Source organism: Artemia sp. Qi Xiang Cuo, chromosome 9 (genome assembly GCF_049724085.1).
Source record: "Artemia sp. Qi Xiang Cuo chromosome 9, ASM4972408v1, whole genome shotgun sequence".
NCBI lineage: Eukaryota > Metazoa > Arthropoda > Branchiopoda > Anostraca > Artemiidae > Artemia > Artemia sp. Qi Xiang Cuo.
The window spans coordinates 35012205-35026911 of record NC_142802.1 but is presented as its reverse complement, the minus strand read 5'-3'; positions in this window follow the sequence as shown (position 1 = coordinate 35026911).

Sequence of the window (14707 nt, the reverse complement as noted above, 5' to 3'; positions counted from 1 at the left end):
TTTCATACGAAAAATTTTAAAGCCCCCATGATGCGGCAGAAGCAATGTGATATATAGTATGAAAAGATCAGACTTCCAACAATTCCTGTGAGTGAGGAAAGAGGCCATAACGTATTTGGAGGAAAGGAAAACTTCTAATTATCTTAGGAACCAGATTAGTAGGAGAAAACATACTGGACCGATCAATAAAACTTGCTTTATTTCAGGGACTGGGACTGAATTAGAATTTTCCAAAAAAAAAAAACGCTTTTCGAATTACCACGGCCAATATGGGTCACGGTCATACACAATTCAACCAAAATCTGTGAAGGTCGGCCAAGATCTCTTACTCAGTTAGTATGGAAATCACCAAATTGGGCGAGGCTTGAAGCCATCAAAACATACAAATTGAATAAGTTTGAACACTTGTACAGTTCTACCTCCGATACAGTTCTACTTCCGATTTTAACCTTGAGGTTAATATCAATGAGTGCTATAATTCGGACCATTTCTAACCTGAACGAATCTCCAGTTTTTGAGGCCCCTTGTGGAATTCCCAAAACTAGACCCAGATACTGCTACCACTGTAATGATAGTTGAATACAGTAGTAAAGAAGATAAAATTCTAAATGAGGGGCTTTTTGCTATCGTGGAAAGAAGTAGAATTAGGAAAATAAAACTTTAAAGAAAAGATCAGAGCTTAAATTAACCACAGAGAAGGCGTCTTTATGTTCTTTCAATTTCAAGCGCTTAGGAAATTAGGGTAAGGTAAATTATAGTGCAGAAATCATTTAAAAATAAAATGTATACACTATTACATTTTCCATTCAATGTTCTTTCCTCGCATAAAACTTACTGTTGACCGATTGCAATTTCTTCCCTTTCTGATTTCTGCCTTACTTTTAACCTCATCAAAATTACATACGCAGACAAGTTTATATCTGTCTTAACTTCAGGAAAAAACATTTTTCTTTAATTATGGTCCAAGTCTACTTTTCTTGAACTCTAGCTTTTGAAAACACAATTCCAATGATTTTAGTAGGCCTACGATCTTAAGTCATATAAAGGTTTTTTTCTCAAGTTTAAGATCGATTTTTTCCGAATTCTTTAAAACCTTATAAATGAAGATTTAGTCAGGTTATGATTCTAGAAATACTTTCAAGGCTTATACTTGTGCTATTGATCTATTTTGGAAATTTTCACTTTTATACATCAAAGTTTATCAAAGGTCTGCGCCATTTAGAGGGGGAGGATGGATACTTCAAAAGACCTTTCCATGACATAATTCAGGTTTTGGGCCCATTCCTTAAAGTATCATTTACCTAACTTCATTACTATGCACGTCTGTATTAAGGGACGGCTTTAAACCTCCAACCCTGCCTCTCGGGATTTCATTTGGCTTTACGTTCAAGCCTCTCATTTTCAATAAGTGAGCCGCTGTACAACCCCAGTGTTTTGTTCAAGTTCGAATGATAGAAAAATCGTTCGATTTTTGAGAAATTGTGTAGGCTAATCTAGACACACACACACAAAAGTATCTACATTATGCTATTTTCAAAGTCATTATCTCAGGCATGTTAGAACGAATATTAAATATATAAAGGATATTTTAAAACAAGACATCTTAGCTTTAGAAGCACTTAATTAAACAATAATCCTGAGTCAGTTATCCTAAATTTCACCATTCCAATGTAATCAACCTAAGCTAACATTGCCAACTAATTTTTTTTCCTGTGTCTTCACAGAAATCTCCAGAGTCCAAGCCCCTCCCATTTCATGAATGACGCTACACTAGTCAATGGACCAGAGCAGGCGCCTCAGCACAATTCATTGAATGAAAACTGAATCTGTGAAAGATCGCATGAGGGAAAGAAAGCATTTTTTCCCCACAGACAATATAAACTTGGCACTTCCAGAAAAGTAGACGAATTTATTTACATATTAATGCACTATCTTTCAAGGCAGAGAGAAATTCAAAAGACCAGATAAAAAACAAAATATAAGCAGATTTCTTTGAAAATTACAGAAGAGGGATATGTGAAGGCTATTTTAAGACCTTGGACTCGAAGCAGTAAAAAGAAACAAGGTAATGGTGCATTATGCGGACCCCGCAAAGAAGTCTAGTTTGGTTAATGATATTGAAATAAAAATAAATTATGATGAATATATAATAGTTTAGATAAAAAATTTGGGCTATATATTTGCACACTACGGGGGGGGGATAAAGCATAGCATATATTAGATACGTAACCAAACGTAACCTAGATACCTTTTCCTCCCCCTAAACCCCGAAAAACGATCATTTAAATATTGTAACTTATTGAGAAACCACGGTTTTGCAATCATTTATCTATAGCGGTCTCTTGCAAATAGCCAGTTTGACGGGTTTTGTGACTGGTTTCTTCGCGGTGCCCGCATAATGCACCAGTACCGAAAAGAGCTATAGAAACGTAGGTATAAGCTACAGAGAAAAAAAAGTAGCTGGCGTCAGTAGCCATCTTTAATATCTAGCCAAGATTCAATAAAAAATATAGCTGTTTCAAATGAAAGTAAATAGCAATATTAAAGCTTAAAAGAAAAGAAATGTTCTCATATATGATAGGTGCTATCATCCCCTCAAACCTCCAATTCTTGCACTAAATTTTAACGAGTACTCATCTGGAAGCACTTTAAAGTGCACAAAATTCTGCCAAACGACCTTTCAAAATTTTTTAGCTAGAATTTGATTATGCAACTGAAATGTGAACAAATCAGCCCTTCCATTCTCGATTCATTGGTAAAAAAAAAGAAAAAAAAACAAACTTACTGTCACATTGCTGGTGTTCAAGCGTTCGTTGTTGGAGCATTGGGATAAAAAAGAGTGTAATTTCTGCGTCAAGAGCAGGGGATTGATGGAGGCTACCACCCTCAGATAACTTTTGCATTATGATAGTTCAAGATAAGGCCTTTATTAATTGGACTTGCTTTTCGAAATAAAATAGAGCTTTAAATATTAAGAGAATTGAAACCCCACTCATTACACTTAAACTCAACTTTTCTCCCAATGTTTTATATACAAAACTACCATCTTTTAAAGACTATTGTTTCTACAATGAGAGCGAGCTTTTCCTCCTCCAACAACCGTATTTGATGCTTTATTCTATATTCATCCGTACGTATATTCTGCCAAATGAAGGAGGGCCGGAGGTTCAATCCGGACCCATCATATTCATCTGCAGCATCTCTCATTAGTATTTGAAAAGATTTTGAGGCAGGAGGTAACCCCTCTCCTTCCCATAAAATTCCAATGGCTTCCACTCTCATAGCTGGCCACTGACAAGCGTTGCTCTTTACTTACAGTTTGTAACTACAGACTGTTTGAACCACGGTTTTCTGTTTGCTCAATTTAATTTCTGTATAGGAGTGCTTCGAGAAAGAAAAACGAATCAAAAGGGGGGGGGCAACAAAGCATTAAAAAGAATTTTATCTTCGTGATTTTCAAACTTTTTAAGGGGAGTTCGGTACTTGCATGGCATACGCCGTACCGCTCAAGTTGTTCGTTCTTGCCGCACAAAAGAACCTTTTTTTTCGTTAGTTTCTTCCAGCTTAGCGTGAGACAAGGCAAAATGACGGTACAGAAAAGATGGAAAATATATATTTAGGGCTATATATTTGCAACTTAGAGGGGGGGGGGGTGAATTGTTAGGACCGTTTGAAGTTAGAAAACAATTCTTACTGCATAATATGCAGAATAATTGTACCTAACACATTAGGCATACAGACCCGCTATACTTAACCCCCACTCCCCCTAATGTGCAAATACAAAGCCCAAATTTGTTTCTAAAGTATTATATTTTTATCTTACTTTGGTACACTTCATTAGGATTGAGAGTCAGAGAAACATATTAGACGAACTTTAGGTAGGGCTTATATCACACAAGTACCGGGAGTTCTACGAAAAAAAATTCTTTATAAAGGATGCCTCCTACCCCTCCCCTGCATATGCAGGTAACCATGCGAATGTAATATTTTGCATAGCGCTTAAAAAAATTCTGCGTCAAGGGGGGAGCTGTGTAACTCCACAGCACTCATATTAGTCTGGCATAGTCTAAACATTTTCCTCAGAAGGAAGGGGCGTTGGGGTTACCCCCCCCCTATTTCCATATTTATCTAAAAGGCCTGTTACCCGACATTAGACGACACGGGCCCAAAAATGCACTTTTTGAGGTTTCGACCCCCCCCCCAAGGCCCACCCATCCCCCCCTAATAGTTGGCACGCAACAACATACCATTGTACTTAAATTTCTGTAGGCTAAATATAAAGCTTTTCAAAAATACTAAATCGACGGTTAATTTCATAATCTTTATTCAATAGCAGTGGCCCTCTTCGGGTCAAAGCTATTGTTTTGTAGCAACAAATGACAGAAACACCGCTTTCTGTGGGGCAATCTCTTTTGTCACCTAAAATGACAACCGCAACTTCCATTTTCCGTTCTAAAGAGCCCTCTCCCTATATTCTAGGAGCACTGCTTCGATACGATCACCCCTGGGAAAAAAAACAACAAATAAACCACACATCCGTGACTCTGAAAAAACACGTATAGGGTCTTGAAACCTCTCCCATAAAGCTATCGGACATGTGAAGGATATCATGCATTTTTTTTCGATCTTATAACTGTTGAAAAGAAAATGTATATATTTGGGTGCCATCAAAAAGGGTGATCCACCTCTTGGAAATAAGAAGACATTTGAAAATATATCAAACATACACGTCGCGCCTTGCTCAGCACGGCGGCATAAACATGCAAGGGCGATCATGCATCGTAAGGAAAAACTTCGGCAGGGAGGGGGCTGAGGGCTAAAGTCACCGTCTGGACACTATTTGGAGCTGTTAATCGCCTCTCAAGCAAGTGAGCACAGGCTGAGTCTTCATCCCTCCCCATCCATATATATTCAGACATGTGTCACATGAATTTCTTATTTTTGCTTTTGTGACGGGTTTAAACCCACCCTACAAATGTATTTTTGTGCAAATTCCATCGTGGCTTGCCCCCCTGAAAAGGTTGAAAGTTTTTTTGTTTTTTTTTTCCCCACCAATTCATACATTGTTGCTGTGAGTGTATTAGGAGTTCGGTCTGACTGAGAATTGTGAGCTCTAGCCACCTACAGAAAAAGAAAAACTTAAAGAATTCGACGTGTCCATGAATTTACCCCCTTCACGCATAGTGTCCTCACCTGAGTACGTCAAACTCTCCATTTAACTTGTATCGGAAGGTAGCTCCTAACCCTTTCGTGGTGATATCTTTTAGTTTTGCACAAGTCAGTCCTGCGTGCCATCTTTTTTTTTGCTTTATTCCAGGCATAGACAGAATTTTGGAGATTTTTCTTGGATTTATCCTGCCAGATGGCAGAAAAAGTCCTGAACCAGGTAAGAGTTGAAATTTTATAACTCAGTAAGTATGAATCTGAGGCATTTGTGTTTTTTAGCATGAATAATTGAATGTTTGACAGTAATATAGAAAACTTTTTCGAATCCCGGTGACTTTTTTTGTTTGGGGAATACTAGTATAAAATTTGAGCGTGCTCATTTGAGGAAAGAGTGCATAAGTTGGAGTTTTTCACTAGAAAGAGACAAAGCAACAAGGAACGATCTGTCGGACATCTAGTCGGATCAAGAATATATCTTAGTGTCGTTAAAAAATGCAGAATGCAGATGTCAAACAATTTTCGAAGGACATCTGCAGTCTTATTTTTCGTGTCCCCAGCTGAGGACAATGTGTAACGAAAGATATAATACTAACTGTGATTAGTGTGATACCAGCTGGTGCTTATTGCTCTTTCTCATCCTTGTTTAATTGTTCCCTTTCTTAGGACCCTCAAGAAGAAGTTGATGCATCCAAAATGAAGGTCAAATTCAAAATATCTTCGACAAGATTGATAGTGAGCAGTCTGAAATGGAGGACCTATCTAATAGTAAGGATGAGGAAGCATACACGCAGAACTCCTGAAGAAGAAGACACCCAAGATTTTGATGTATTAGATGTTAAGACACGCCAGCCCGCTGCAGAGACGAGGAAAAAACGGAAAAGGAACTTCCGTTACCACAAGAGGTCCTCTCCCACCAACAATGGCAAGTGAAACCCTCCTACAACAGCCTAAGCTTCTGATGACGACGAAGACCTTTACCCGATTGTTTACTTGAATAAGTATTTTCATGAAGAATTTTATGAAGGCTTGCCAACTACACAAACTTGTACTCCATACAGAGAAATGGAGTGACTATTGGTACTACTCGAGAAGAGACGAAGAGATTTGTTAGAATGCATGTTGCAATGGGTTTGTTCAAGTTTCTGAAATACATGATATTTTGCTCCCCAGCCAATAGGATACCCTTAATTGTTGACGTCACGAATGTTAATAGGTTCCAGCGTCTACAAACTCCACTCACTCCATGTTGTCGACAATTTGAATGATAGGAATCCGAACGACCGTTTATGGAAAGTTCGACCAGCAATTGATACGGTCTTGACACGAGTGCGTCAACTACCACAAACAGAAAACCTATCAGTGGACGAGCAGTTGGTACCATATACAGGCAATCTTCAAATAAAACAATATATATGAGGTATACTTTGTCCATGGGGAGTCAAAGTCTTTCTCTTATGTACTTCAGGTGGTACCGTGCTATATTTAGAAGTTTACCAAGGGAAGAATAAATAAATCTTGGAAGACTTTAGAAAATATGGTCTGGGAGCTGGTATAGTCCTCCAGCTGGTGAATGCGATCAATTCCTCGCCATACACAAAAGTGTATTGTGACAATTTCTTTGCTTCAATCGAACTTCTTCAAGAGTTGAATGAAAAAGGAGTACTTTGCACGGGTACTATCCGGGTGAATAGGATCCGAAGTGTGTCACTCAAAACCAAGAAAGCCTGAAGAGAACAGGAAGGGGCAGCTTTTCTGAAGTAGTTGGGGGTCAATATGGATAACAATAGCGTACAGCTAGCTTCAGCACATGTGGGGGGAGGTGAGGTCAGCAAAGTAAGCAAATGGTCAAAGACTGCAAAGAAAAATATGGAAGCCGCATGACCACAGATTGTCAATGAGTAAAACAGAAATATGGGTGAAGTTGACAAAATAGACCAGCTTTTGTCTTGTTACAGAACATTCATCCAATCAAAAAAGTGGACCCTCAGAATGATTTTCCACATGGTGGATCTTCCTGTTTGTAACTCATGGCTAGTATAAACGAGTGACTGTGATCGACTGAAAATCAGCAACAAAAGCCGTCTTGACGTTGCACAGGCTCTCACCCACGCTGCTGCTCCAGGCAAAAAGCGAGGCAGGCCAAGGACTTCATGTGACTTGGATTCTGACGAGACAGAGGAAGGTCTTAGCAAGCCGTCTAAGAAAAGGAACAGGATTTTTGTGCCCCCCGAACGGAGCGCTCAGTTTGACCAGACGGCTCATTGGCCAGAAAAGACCAACAAGCAGAATCGTTGCAAGAACTCACCATGCATTATGAAGACTCGCACAATGTGTTCAAAATGCATAATCCTTCTGCGTAATGTCAATGGGTGTGATTGTTTTGGTGAATTTCACGCTAAGTGATTAGTTGTATGCTTATTCAGCACTTGCCTTTTGTACGCTTTTTACCTAAAATATGGCCGATTTTGATCAAGTGAAGCAAACTGTCCTCGACTGAGAACACCACAAAAATCAGGTTTGCCATCACAGGTTGAGCTAGAAACTTTTACCCCTTGTATTTTAGCTATGTATCATTAACCCAACAAGCGTTAATGATACGTGAGATAAAAACGTCACCAGGCATGCCTAGACCATAGCACAAAAAGGAGGAATTCAGACGGCACTAGGCAAAATAAATTCTCAAATCCGGTGGCACAGTCTAATCGGTGCTAGACTGAATTTTAAACAATAACAAAATACAGGGCTCTTAAGTAATTTTGCCAAAATTACATCTGGTTACAACATTATCTTTTTAATTACAAAAGGCACTAGATATTGCAAGTTACTTTTATAATGATCCCTTAAATAGCTCTCTATTTTGTTCCAGTGCCCTGCTAGCAGCAAAAAAAAAGAATAAAAAAAAAAAAGAAGACACATCAGTGCTACCCATGAGAAAAAGTGATTTTCCCTGTTGTTCAAGGTTAGGAGTGTGACTTTCCTGTAAGCAGTTTTCAACAATGCCGATTCAAATGGTGCAGTTTTCATTTTGATCCGACACCATATTCGAAGGTGTTCAGGCTATCTTTTGAAATTCCCATAGATTTGTTTTCGCAATAAACATTTACCATTAAGATTAATGAAATTCATAGTTACCATTCCTAAATCAGTTTCAAATAACAATTTTTTTTCACTTGACAGTTGTTGTTTTTAGTTTTTTATAAGAGTTTTTGAATTTCGGTTATGATGGTCCCTGGTTCATTTTTAACTAGATTACAGCTATCGCTACAACCATTATTATAAAACAAGTTTCGGTCCAGCAGGATATTTTGTTAACATACCAACATGTACAAATTGACAAAACCGTCAAGATTAGCTTTGAATATTTTAAACCACTAGATTATGAAAATTATACAAGGAAACGGTCTCCAGGACTTACTATCTACTATCCAGACAAACATAATCAAATATCTTTCTCGCGGCTGGGAGTGCTTCGAATATCACTAGGCACCTTTCCAAGTACAGAAAAAAAAACTAGCAAAAAGTACAAAATTCAGCAGAATTTTCACAGAACAAATGACCTGAATTGGCAATTTCCCAATTACCCCAAGAGAGGTCAAACTCTTTTTTTCTGTTGACTAATACACTCAATTTTATTAGCGGTTAAATTAATGAAAACCAATATTTCCATGTAAGTAAATCTATATAATAGAATAAAATAAAAATCAACTGAAAGTAGGGAGCAGCATTAAAACTTAAAATGAACAGAAATTATTACGTATATGAGGGGATTCGCCACAGTAGTATCCCTTCAATGACTCCCAATACAGCCCACCCTCTCCGAATCCCGGTCTGGACACTTTTTTTAAAGACCACACAGAATGGGGGTTCCCTTATTGCTGCCAATTACATAACCAAAGTCATAGATGGCGTTATTGTTAACTATGGTTATGATTGGCGACATGTTTTCTTTTCGAACAAAATATTTTTTTAAGCTTCTAAGCAGTTTTCGATTGATTTTAGGAAATCTATGTCTGATGCATGAATCGAACGTGAGACCCATGATTTCCTATGGTAAAAGAACGAAACGTGTCACTCGACTGAGCCAACTAATCATTGATGAAATTATCTTCTTAGAAATACATTCTAAGGCAATCAATGTATTGTTTCTGGGACGTTGGCCAACTGATGGTAAACGTCACAATATCATAGCAAGTTAATTACGCAATCAATTTCTCAATTGGAGTTGGATTTTTGGTAAATGCTACCAGTGATTCGTTTCCGAGCACCTTTTTTTGTTATCATTCCGAGAATATACATACTATGACGATTTGAGTTACTTACTGGACAGATATATTCTTTTGATGGTCAATGGAACTTGTTCCAATCTCCAAAAATTGTAATGAGTACAACCGGCCAGGTATTCTTTTTGTAATGTAATGGTCCTGAGCACATCGGTTTTCCATTACCAGGCTTGCGCATGAGTTTGGGTCCCCACATTCCAATCCAGGACCCCATGTCCCCTTCCAGGGCCCCCAACTTTTTGCCTCCAAATATTTTTAATAAAATAATATCTATTTTAACTATGCGCGATCTTTTTCATGAAAACTAAAACCCAAGTTTATTAAATGATCGAATCTTAGTAATAAAATCAGATATATTTTAAACGTCTGTGCTCTTATTTCTGAAAAATAAAACTGTAGTTTCTTAAATGTTCAAATATTTTACAATAAAATAAGATGTATTTTAACTGGGTGCGTTCTTATTTATGAAAACTAAACCCCAAAGTTTCTCAAATGATCCAATATTATTAATAAAATCAAATGTATTTTAACCGTATGTGTTCTTATTTCTGAAATATAAAACCATAGTTTCTTAAATGATCAAATATTTTAAAATAAAATAAGATGTATTTTAACTGTGCGCGTTCTTTTTTACGAAATTAAACCACAAGTTTCTCAAATAATCAAATATTATCAAGAAAATCAAATGTATTTTAACCGTATGTGTTCTTATTTCTAAAATATAAAACACAAGTTTTCTTAAATTTTCAAATATTTTACAATAAGTTAGATATATTTTAACTGCGTGCGTTCTTATTTCTAAAAACTTAATCCCAATGTTTCTCAAATGATCAAACAGTATTAATAAAATTAATGTATTTTAAGCGTATGTGTTCCTATTTCTGAAATATAAAAACCCAAGTTTTCTTAAATGATCAAATATTAGTAATGAAATCAGACGTGTTTAACAATATGTTTTCTTATTTCTGAAAACTAAAGCCGTAGTTTCTTAAATGATCAAACATTTTACAATAAAATAAGATGTATTTTAAAAAACTAAGTTTTTCTTTTAGTTTTCTTTTTTATGAAAACTAAACCCCAAGTTTCTCAAATGATCAAACATAATTAATAAAATCAAATGTATTTTAACCGTATGTGTTCTTATTTCTAAAATATAAAACCCAAGTTTTCTTAAAGGTTCAAATATTTTTCATAAATTAAGATGTATTTTAGCCGTATGTGTTCTTATTTCTGAAATACAAAACCATAGTTTCTTAAAAGATCAAATATTTTACGTTAATATAAGATGTATTTTAACTATGTGCGTTCTTTTTTATGAAAACTAAACCCCAATTTTTTCAAATGATCAAATATTATTAAAAAAATCAAATGTATTTTAACCGTATGTGTTCTTATTTCTAAAATATAAAACCCAAGTTTTCTCAAACAATCAAATATTTTACAATATAATAAGATGTATTTTAACTGCGTGCGTCCTTATTTATGAATACTAAACCCTTAAGTTTCTCAAATGATCAAATAGTATTAATAAAATCATATGTATTTTAAGCATCTGTGTTCTTATTTCTGAAAAATAAAACCCAAGTTTTCTTAAATGATCAAATATTAGCAATAAGATCAGATGAATTTAACCATGTGTTCTCTTATTTCTGAAGACTAAAACCGTAGTTTCTTAAATTATCAAACATTTTACAATAAAACAAGATGTATTTTAACTGTGTACGTTCTTTTTTATGAAAATTAAACCTCAAGTTTCTCAAATGATCAAAAATTATTAATACGGTCAAATGTATTTTAACCATATGTGTTGTTATTTCTAAAATATAAAACCCAAGCTTTCTTAAATGTTCAAACATTTTTAATAAATTAAGATGTATTTTAACCGTATGTGTTCTTCTTTCTGAAATGTAAAACCCAAGTTTTCTTAAATGATCAAATATTAGTAATAAAATCAGATGTATTTTAACCATGAGTGTTCTTATTTCTGAAAACTAAAACCGTAGTTTCTTAAATGATCAAGTATTTTACAAAAAAAAATGTATTTTAACTGTGTGCGTTCGTTTTTATGAAAACTAAACCCCAAGTTTCCTAAATGATCAAATATTCATGATAAAAATCAGATGTATTTTCACCGTATGTGTTCTTATTCCTGAGATAGAAAACCCAAGCTTTCTTAAATGGTCAAATATTTTCATTAAAATCAGATGTTTTAAACCGTGTGTTTTCTTATTTCTGAAATCTAAAACCCAAGTTTCTTAAATGCACATATATTTTTAATAATATAAGATAAATTTTAACCGTGTACGATCTTTTTTTGTTGAAAAATAAACCCCAGCTTTCTTAAATGATCAAATATTATTAATAAAATCAGATACATTTTAACCGTGAGTATTCTTATTTCTGAAAACAATCCAAGTTTCTTAAACGATCAAATATTATTAATAAAAATCAGATGTATTTAAACGTTTACGTTCTTATTTCGAGAACAAAAACCCGTATTTCTTAAATGCACTAACATTTTAAATAAAATAAGATGAATTCTAGCCGTATGCGATCTTTTTTATGAGAATTAAACCCTAAGTACCTCAAACCATCAAATATTATTTTTTTAAAAATCAGATATAATTTAAACATGTGTGTTCTTATTTCTGAAAACTAAAACCAAAGTTTCTTAATGCCCAAATATTTTTAATAGAATCAAATGTACTTTATCCACATGCGTCCTTATTTGTCAAAAATAAAACCCAAGTTTCTTAGCTACCCATATATTTATAATTAAGTAAGATGTATTTTAGCCATGTGCGTTCTTATTTCTGAAAACTAAACCAAAGTTTCTTAAATGATCAGATATTTTTAATACAATTAGACGTATTCCAACCACATGTGTCCTTATCGGTCAAACCTAAAACCCAAGTTTCTTAACTACTCAAATATTTTGAATAAAGGCGTATTTTAACTGTGTGCCTTCTTTTTATGAAAAATAAAACCCAAGCTTCTCAATTGATCAAGCATTATAAAAAAAATAAGATGTGTTTTAACCGTCCGTGTTTTATTTCAGAAAACTAAACCCCAAGTTTCTTAAATACTCAATATTTATAATAAAAGCATATGTGTTCTAACTGTATGCGTTCCTATTTTCTTAATTTAAAACCTAAGTTTCTTAAATGATCAAATATTATTAATGAAAATCAAATGCATTTTAACCGTGTGTATTCTTATTTCTGAAAACTAAGAAGTACGTTTCTTAAATACTAAAATATTTTAAATAAAATAAGTTTTTTTTAACCTTGTGCAATCCTTTTTATGAGAACTAAAAACTCAGTTTCTTAAATGTTCAAATATTCTTAATATAAACAGATGTATTTTAATCATGTGCATTTCTTTTCATGAAAACTATACCCTCCCCCCCCCCCAGTGTCTTAAATGATTAAATACAATTAATGAAAATCAAATGTATTTATCCGTGTGTATTCTTGTTTCTGAAAACTAAAACGCAAGTTTCTTAAATGCTCAAATATTTTTAATAAAATAAGATGTTTCTTTTAACTGTATACATTCCTTTTTATGAAAACTAAAACCTTAGTTTTTTCAAATGATCAAATATTTTTAATAAACTCAGATTTATTTTGACCGTGTGGGTTAATATTTCAGAAAACTAAAACCCAAGCTTCTAAAATGCTGAAATATTTTTAATAAAATAAGATGTATTGTAATCGTATGTATTCACGTTTCTGAAAACTAAAACCCAAGTTTCTTAAATGTTCAAATATTTTTAATAAACTCAGATGTATTTTAACCATGGGTGCTCAAATTTCTGAATACTAAAACCCAAGTTTCTTAAATGACCACATATTATTAATAAAATATGATGTATTTTAAGCACGTGCGTTCACATTTCTGAAAACTAAAACCCTAGTTTCTTAGATGATCAAATATTTGTAATAAAATCATAATTATTTTAGCCGTATGCATTGCTTTTTATGAAAGCTAAAACATTAGTTTCTTAAATGATCAAATATTTTTAATAAAATCAAAGTACTTTAACCATGTGCGTTGCTTTTTATGAAAATTAAAACCTTACTTTCTTAAATGATCAAATATTTTTAATAGAATCAAACATATTATAAAATAGAATGTATTTTAACCTTGTGCCTTCTTTTTATAGAAACTGAAAACCTGATCAAAGTGATCTGAAAAGTGACTGAAAAGTGATCAAATATTATTAATAAATTCACATGAATTTTAATCGTGTATGTTTTTATTTCAGAAAACAAAACCCCAAGTTTCTCAAATGATCAAATGCTTATAAAAAAAAACAAGACCGTTTAACCGTTTGCATTTCTTTTCATGAAAACTAAACCCCAAATTTCTTAAATGATCAAACATTATTAATGAAAATCAAATGTATTTTATCCTTGTGTATTCTTATTTCTGAAAACTAAAACGCAAAGTTCTTAAATGCTCAAATATCTAATAAAGTAAGATGTTTTTAACCGTGTGCATTCTTTTATGAAAACTAAAACCTTAGTTTCTTAAATGATCAAATATTTTTAATAAAATCAGATGTATTTTAACCGTATGTTTTCTTATTTCTGAAATGTAAAACCCCAGTTTCTTAAATGTTCAAATATTTTTAATAAAAAAAGATATAGTTTAATCGTGTGCATTCTTTTTACGAAACCTAAAACCCAAGTTTCTTAAATGATTAAATATTATTAATAAAATCAGATGTATTTAAACCGTGTTTGTTCATATTTCTGAAAAAAAAACAAGTTTCTTAAATGATCAAATATTGATAAAATAGAATGTATTTTAACCGTTTGCGTTTCTTTTCGTGAAAAAAATAAACCCCAACTTTCTTAAATGATCATATATTATTAATGAAAATCAAATATATTTCATCCGTGTGTATTCTTATTTCTGAAAACTTAGACGCAGATTTCTTAGATGCTTAAGTATTTTTAATGGAATAAGATGTATTTTAAACGTGAGCATTCTATTTATGAAAACTTGAACCCAAGTTTGTTATGTGACTAAATATTATTGATAAAAGCAGTTGTATTTTTAACGTGTGCTCAAAGTCAATGACATGTCAATGAGCTTTTCAAAAGCTAGAGATAAGTCAACAAGATTTTTTTTTCGGTGATCTTTGTTGCCGGCGGACTTCTTGGCACCATTCCAACAACTCAGTGTTTCCAAGATTTTTATGGTTTGTTTCCGGGGATTTCTTGACTTGGTTGGCATCATTCCGATAACAGCCA